The following is an 8,126-nucleotide window of genomic DNA, read 5'->3' as shown; positions in this document are numbered from 1 at the left end:
CATTAGACGTTCCAAATCTAATACTACAGTTATAACAGTCCTTCGAATATTTTCTATGTAAATAATTTTTATGTAGAAAACCCCAAATATTTCTTGTAGAACCGGTATAAGTCGAAATCAAGATAATCAATATTATAATAAATGTCAAATATTCAAATAACCCCTACCAAACCCTAATGAGATTCTAGTAGGTTAATTATTAAATTTTCGACGTTATGTCATTAAAACTATATTCTCTGATGCGACATTTAAAAAAGCTTACTGTTTCTATACAGAGATAATTGCAAGGGGTATATTTGATAATTATAAATCTTAAAACTAGGTGAAATATTATATATTATTAAATATTACAAAAAAAATTACACTCACTGCAAAGCATGCTGATAACTATATATATCTACTTTTTTTTGGTAATATTAATAATTGAAAATTCTGATGTTTGTCAGATTAGCGACAATCAGTCAGATCAGTGATCAAGTGACAGATTCTCTCTGAGGGTGATCCTGCTGGTCATTTTAGTGGTATGGCATTCTCTGTTTAGCACGTTCTTATAGAGATTTTTATTACTTTTTAAAAGAAAAATAGTGTACTTATTATTTATTATCTTTTGTATTTTATTTTAGTAACGGTTACTATTGAATGCACCAATGAACTAATGATATCATCTGCAATATTTTTCAATCTACTAGTTAGTGTTAACCTCCATCAAAGAAGAGAGAAATTGAAATACAAGTCACCATAGCGTGACACGAAGAAGTCATTATTAGGTAATGCCCGCAATTTTGTACAACCACATAGTGAAATGTCATAACATGTTCATTTATGTCCATCTAAAAAATATAGCGACGTAATGATGATACGATAATAAGAGTACTTACAGTAGTTATAATTTACATAATGTGATAGTTATAGTTTATGAAAGTGATTACTTTTCTCTTAAAATAAGTATTACTTTATTACTCTGAATAGTAAACCCGCGCACCTTCATCTGCATCGCACTTACCTGACATTTATCATATTATTTCGCCTAATTTACATCATATAATTTTTAAAATTGTAGCCTATGTGTTACTGATGATGTATAAGTTATATTACTATAAAGTATCATCGAAATTCGTTCAGTAGCTTCTGTGAGAGTCACAAACATCCATAAATTTATCCATCCATACATACTCACAAACTTTCGCGTTTATAATATTAGTAAGAAATATCGTGTGCAGAGATTGAAACAATGTAGCCAATCAACAAGTAGTTATTATGATATTTATACCTGCCTATTCCCAGTCCCAGTTTCAGCCCTGTGATTATAACTTTGTTAGTCTAGTATATATCAAGGTTTCTTAAGGGTCAACAATGCACACGTGACAACTCTAGTGTTTCAGGCTTCTATGGACTCTACGGTAACCATTTATCATCAGCTGGACCGTATGTTTATATTTAAACATAACTCATCTAACAGGTGACAAGTTAACTAGTCATTGCACTTGTATTATCTATTCAATAGTCAAATAGTTTATTTAGTACGTTTTACTTCCATATACAATTACAAAATAATACCCAATGACAGGACATAGTCATCTTTTCAAATCACTGCAAACGTTCCAGAATTAACTTTCTCGATAACCAAACAAAATCCAACCAAAAAAATATAAATAATTAGGTCAGTAAGATATTGACAATATTTTTCTATTATTTTATATTCAAATACAGTTAAAATTATACGCTGGAATATTTTAAACTTACTGTATGAACAAATATACACTACAATATGTATATTGTTAAGTATACCTAATTAACAATATATATATATGCGTCATAAGACAACTAGGTAAGCGCTTAGGTTTCTCTTAAATAAAAAACTATTTTAAGAACTCATATCTTAATTATGCACCTAAAACTGTTTCACAAACATAAGCTAAGTATAGAAAATACGCAGAATATATATCATACTATAACAACCCTAATTAGATACCTTATTTTAGAAACACAATTAATTATGAATTATTTCATAATTATAGTAGATAATTATCTTAATTTATATGTTAATATGTTAATATGTTTAAAACAAAATGGAGTCACTACTCGAAATTACAGTCATTTATGTTATTAATTTTGACATTTATTTCAACTACAACACATATTACATATCTTCTAAAACTACAGAAGAAGTATTAATTAATATCTTTTTTAAGGTAAAATATGAGTGTAATCAATGAAATTCACTGAATTTACTAGTGAAATCAATGAAATTCACTGATTTCACTAGTAAAATCAATGAAGTTCACTGTTATAAACAGATGTTCTGACATCGGCAATAGATGCCCATACTATGACGTGTCATTACATAACCTATCAATGCCAATGCCAATAACGAAGTTATGAAGTTATAAAAGAACATACATACAGAACATATAATACAAAACACGATAACAAGATGTCAATTACAAATATTAAGTCTACTAAGAAATTATTGTATTTTTTACAAAATGTAGCGCATATATATAAAATTTTTTTTACGCGTAATATGCTTCATATAAGCAATATTTCAGACTTCAATATGAAATATTGCTTATATAAAGTATATTAGAAGTAATGTACATAGATGTTCTTTTCCAGTATTTTTTTGATGTCGTGGATATTATCCCGAGGTAGAAGTAAGTCATTTTTTAATTATATCCCTAAAGAATCTCTTTAGGGATATACTTATTTAGGAGAAAATATTTTCAAAATGTGAAACTTAATCAATGCTACAAAAAGGACATAGATGGAGAACAGAGAGGTCAATATGAATATATTATTAATTAAATTATCTAATTTACATTTTTTCATTGGTTTGCATTTTCCAGTTATAACCGGTTTCATTTTTATATTATGCCATCCGGTTTTTTAATACAGTCGCATGCTATAATGTGATGAATAATTATCTAGGTACACTATGGTTAGCATACACATTAACTTACTTAAGTGTTCGTTAAAATTGGAAATAAGTTCGTTTAACGCACTGAAAGTTTGTTTCATTGAAACTGAATAATATGAAATTAAAACGATTTATTGTTAAAAATATTCAATGTTTAAAATATTCTCGAGTAGCTAAGCATTGGTTCTATCGGCTTGGAATAGATAAATACCTAATCAGGGAGTAACGTAGTGTATGTTACTCCCTGATTATTTATCTATAGTCGAACAATTTTAGTTTTTTTTTTTGATAGTATATCAGTTAGAAACATAAATATACAATTTTTCATAACATTTTTTTTAATTAGCCGTTATTCTCGTTATTGTACAAATACGTATCTATGTATAATATACATATATACACATTTTAATGACATTGATTCCGCGCCTCCTTGGTGACCTCAGAAACATGTTTCTTTCGACAACTATGTCTGGCGATGTTCATTGACGCATAATTGATTTTTAATTTTTGATGATTCCTAATTTTTAACAACGAACTTCATTTCATTGTATGAATTTGTATGTAGCATATTTTTACTTTATATATTACCACACAGCTTTACCGTACCTTTAATTTTAAATTTTCAATGATAAAGTTTGCAACAACTATATATGTAGTGTTCCTAACACTACATATGGAAGATACATTACGGAAATAAAGTGGAGAGTTAAACGTCATCGTTAATTAACTTTTATATGATGCTATAGTAATCAAGATTGAAATATCCGCCTTATTTTCCGATGGTCGCGGGTTCGATCCCTCGTACAATATAAATATTTGTCTTCATGAGTATGATTATTTATTTTTTTATACTACGGTAGTGGTATATATCTATTATGCATGTAATAAAAAACAATAAGTATTTAATCCGCTATTTAGTACCTACAATACAAGCTCTCCTTAGCTTGGTACTATATGGCGTTGTATTGTGTGTCATTGTGAAACCCACACATTTCATTAAACTTATTCAAGTCCAAATATTTACATACAATTTAATGTTCTATACTGAAAGATGTTTGTGTTCCATTGCAAGTCATGTTGTCTATTTTGTCACATAGATAGTGAGGAAGAGAGTTTTAGAGCCACATAGTCCATACGATAAGCGATTTTAACATAACTATGAATATTAAAAAAACTCCAGCACAGATCATGAAATGAGTTGTATGACTACTATAAAATGCAGAAAAATATCCTTAAATCCAGGTTAAACTGTTGTCTTACTAAGTAATTCATAAGCCACAACATATCGGTCCTGACACGATAACAACACTATCCAGAATATCTTTACCATTTATCAATAACCCATAATTTTGTCTGTCTTTGTTTATGCAAACATAGTATGTCTGTTGACATAGTCAACGGACATACTATGTACAATGGAAATTCGAAAAGTGTGATAGACATCACACAAATGTTAAATTAACAAATACAAAAACTTGTAAAATTACAGTAAACTTGAAACTAATTTCAGGTACCAAAAAATAAAATTATGAATTTTAAATTGGTCAATTGGGCAAATAGAATCAAATGCGGAAAATACGAAGTACAATCACACACTATAACGCTTACATTATACTCGAGCATATTTCAAGTACCAAACAATAATATTATGAATTTTAATCTGATATCTATATGATAACTAGCTATCCTAGATTATGCCTAGCACATTCATATGCTACTATATTTTTTTTATTTTACATTGACCGCAAAATCAAATCCGGGAAATAGAAACTAAAATTATACAGAAAACGCTACGAAGGTACATCACTTTTCAAAAATAAATTAATGTTATGGTTACTTAACAAAAATTATTATAGTATAGACTATGTTTTATGAATTTACATATTTGTTCCGTCACGTTGTATTTTTGTACGTATTATGAATAAAATAACTATGACTATAAAAAAAATATTTTTCTGAACGTAATGATCGTTATGTAGAAGAATTACAATTAAAGATTGTCGTACATTATACAAAATACATTAATATAATTCATTATAATATAATATAATATTCATTATATTTCGTTAATAATATTGTATATGTATATTAATAATAAATTTATATTGATAATAGTCTGATTATATACCATTTTTAATTATGCAAATAATAATTATAAAAAAAACTTAATAAGTCATGTACGAGATCAGCGAAATTAAATAAAAAATATTATACCTTTTAAGTCACTAACTGCAATCACAGATCACAGTATACCAAATTTTGCACAAATATTTTGCACAGTCACAGTGTCAGACAATTTCGGTGTTTACTACTAGCGCGGAACAGACAAACTGAACGCCGCCTTTGAACGTATAGAATAAGCCTTACTAGTGACTTTCTGCGGACGCGTTTCCAATGACTCTCAAAACGAGAACATTTATTTGCATACGGGAATTAATTAATTTAATAATATAGGTACCATACATACCATAATAAAGTAATTATTATAATATCAGGAACAAGTTATACCAATACAAAAACAATGTAAATATTAACTGACTAACATCCATGAAATTAATCTAATAGATAAAAAAAGAATAAGTTTATTATTCGAGATTTGCTCGCAAACAGACAATAATTTTAATTATTATTGAATTTTTACTGTTTGAATACATAATTTGTTTATTAAATTAACAGTCTTTCCTACTATTTGTTTACTTTTTTTATGTAACTGCAATTACAGATAAACTATGACCAACCTTATAGAAAATGGCAACCGCCATTGCCGTCGTCGTGTGGAGCTCGTGATATCTTACGGTTGCCACTGCTCTGGAGAACTCATCTCTGTATCCAGTAATTTCACGGCCATATCTTTCACCGTTCTAAGCGAGATACTGCCTACAAAGCAAGCTGATTAACGCATAAAATAGATGACATTGAGATTCCCATGCAGACGACTTTGTTTAGTTCCTTCGGTAAATAATCCAAATATTTAGTTACTACTCTGTGGTAAGTTTTGGCGACAGACCTCTGTTTGTAATATTTACTTATAGACACATGTTATTTATATACAATTTTATGTTTTTGTTTTACCAGTAAGTTTGTGATAAATACACGCTATACAGGAAAGATTGGTAAGTTATTTTAAGCATTTAATAGATTCTGCCATTGCCAGCTATATTAGCAAGCATTTTTTATTCTACTTAAAAATTTTAATAAAAGCAATACGTTAATTTAACAATGGAAACATGAACAGTCCCTAGGAAGCGCAACGTTCTGTTACAACCATTGTAGATAATCAGATGAACGAGATCGAAAGTGCTTCGTACTTAATGATTAACGGTCCCGACAATCTGTAAAAGTGAAACTGTCTAACATGAACATGTCCATATTTAATATGATTACATACTTGGCTATTATTATTAAGTGCATCTTGGCAATTAAATAAATAATATCAATAAAAATTTTTAACAATTTACACAGCGCCATCTAGTCACAAGTTAAGCAGTGTTATGGGTACTAAACAACTGATATAAATACATAGGTATTTTTTTTTATAAACACATATGTATGCATAGAAAGTAAGCCCGTTGCAAACAATCATATTCATGCATACAAATATTTGTACCGTGCGAGGAATCGAACCCGCGACCAACGGAGGTAAGGCTGCTGCTGGGACTAAAACACCGAGGCCGTTAAATGGAAGAACATATTTATTTTTATCAGAAAAAAAAGTATATTTTTATGTGTAGCAGTTCAAATCTTTAATACCATACATATATGTATATATTACGCCGATCCCAAATAAATGTGATAAGGAAGAAGCAGATGATGATGATGTACCTATAATAATTTAAGTAGTCTATTTATTTAACGTTTTATTTCATTTAAATAATTAAAGACCTACAAAATTATGAATAAATAAATTGATTATAAATTATCTTTATAGCAATATGGTATATATTACTATAAAAATAATTATAAATGCGAAAGTGTGTCTGTCTGTTTGTTTTTTATAATTAATGACTGAACGGATCTTAAATGTTACGTAGAGATAGATTGTATCCCGAAGTGTATCCTCGTCTATAGATATACATATATCAAAAAGGCAAACAAAGTCGCTGCTAACTGTTAATGTAGAAAGAATCGCTTTATTACATATTTCACAATGACTGGTAGTCAAACGGCTTCCTAAGTTAAAATGCACGCGGTCAAAAGCTCCGTGCCTAATTGTGACTTGGTTGTAGCGAGTGAAACTGTATAATACTAGCTATAAATACTGGCTTTACTTGAACGTGGGAAATGGCGGTCGTATTACTCGTCCGATTTCGTTTTAGTTGATTCCAATCTTTTTTTTCAATTGCCTTCTTGAAATATTGGTCTATCTAATATTAATGTGTACCAAGGTAGACTGTAAAAAGCCGTCTGGTTGGGTATCTTAATCTCACCTATTACATTTTACAAGCAGCTTGCTTAGAAAGCTCTATTTCAATTCGAAGAGTGTGATAATATTAATTTACTGATATAGGCTATAACAGAATATCAGAGAGGGTGGACTCACTGCTCCAAGATGATGATGATTATGATTAGAAAGCAGTGAAATTACAGGATATGGTGGCAATTCTTCCGGAATAGCAATGCATGCGGGATGCGGGATCCACCGGCGTCAAATAATAACGCGAAGTCCTTAGTAACACAGCTAAGAGAGGTCTATTACTTACCTTCTTGTGGGCTTATTCTCTTCTTACCACAGAAAAAGAAGTTGTTAAATCCAAGTTAGTTTTTAAGATTAGCACATGCAAACAAACAAACTCTTTAGCTTTATATATTAAAATTGTGTGTAGATTTAATACAGAAGTCAAGTGTGCCTACTGGCCTTTGTAGAGAAGCGAATATAATTAGATGCGTAACAATCCACTGTTTGTTTGTTCGTGACATGTCTTTGTATCATGTCGCTCTCGTACAACACAGTTATCTAATACATATTTATGATATTTGTACCCATTCAAACTCAGGTCACCATTTTTCGGTCGAGGAGAAAGGTTGAAGAATATTAAAAAAATCATATAAGAATATATTAATACTATGCTGATAACAAAGTTAAAAAAAACTAGCAATTTAGAATAATCAATATATTAATATTTGAGGCAAAAATTTTATACCGCTTTTTACGAAAATTGTAGAAGGAGTATAAAATTACGTACATTTATAGTAACTATAGAGAAAGAGA

The 8,126-nt window shown here is 29.4% G+C and overlaps 1 long non-coding RNA gene across 1 annotated transcript; it reads left to right on the top strand.

Moving 5' to 3' along the window:
* Positions 1 to 444: 444 nt before the first annotated feature.
* Positions 445 to 5,961, top strand: LOC131842245 (uncharacterized). Its single transcript, XR_009357484.1, has 3 exons — positions 445 to 521; positions 624 to 767; positions 5,640 to 5,961. It is a non-coding gene; the product is annotated as an uncharacterized LOC131842245 (long non-coding RNA).
* The last annotated feature ends 2,165 nt before the right edge of the window (positions 5,962 to 8,126 follow it).

Source organism: Achroia grisella, unplaced genomic scaffold (genome assembly GCF_030625045.1).
Source record: "Achroia grisella isolate CSIRO2021 unplaced genomic scaffold, CSIRO_AGI_Agris_v1 utg215, whole genome shotgun sequence".
Taxonomy (NCBI): Eukaryota; Metazoa; Arthropoda; class Insecta; order Lepidoptera; family Pyralidae; genus Achroia; species Achroia grisella.
This window is presented reverse-complemented; position numbering and strand designations above follow the sequence as displayed.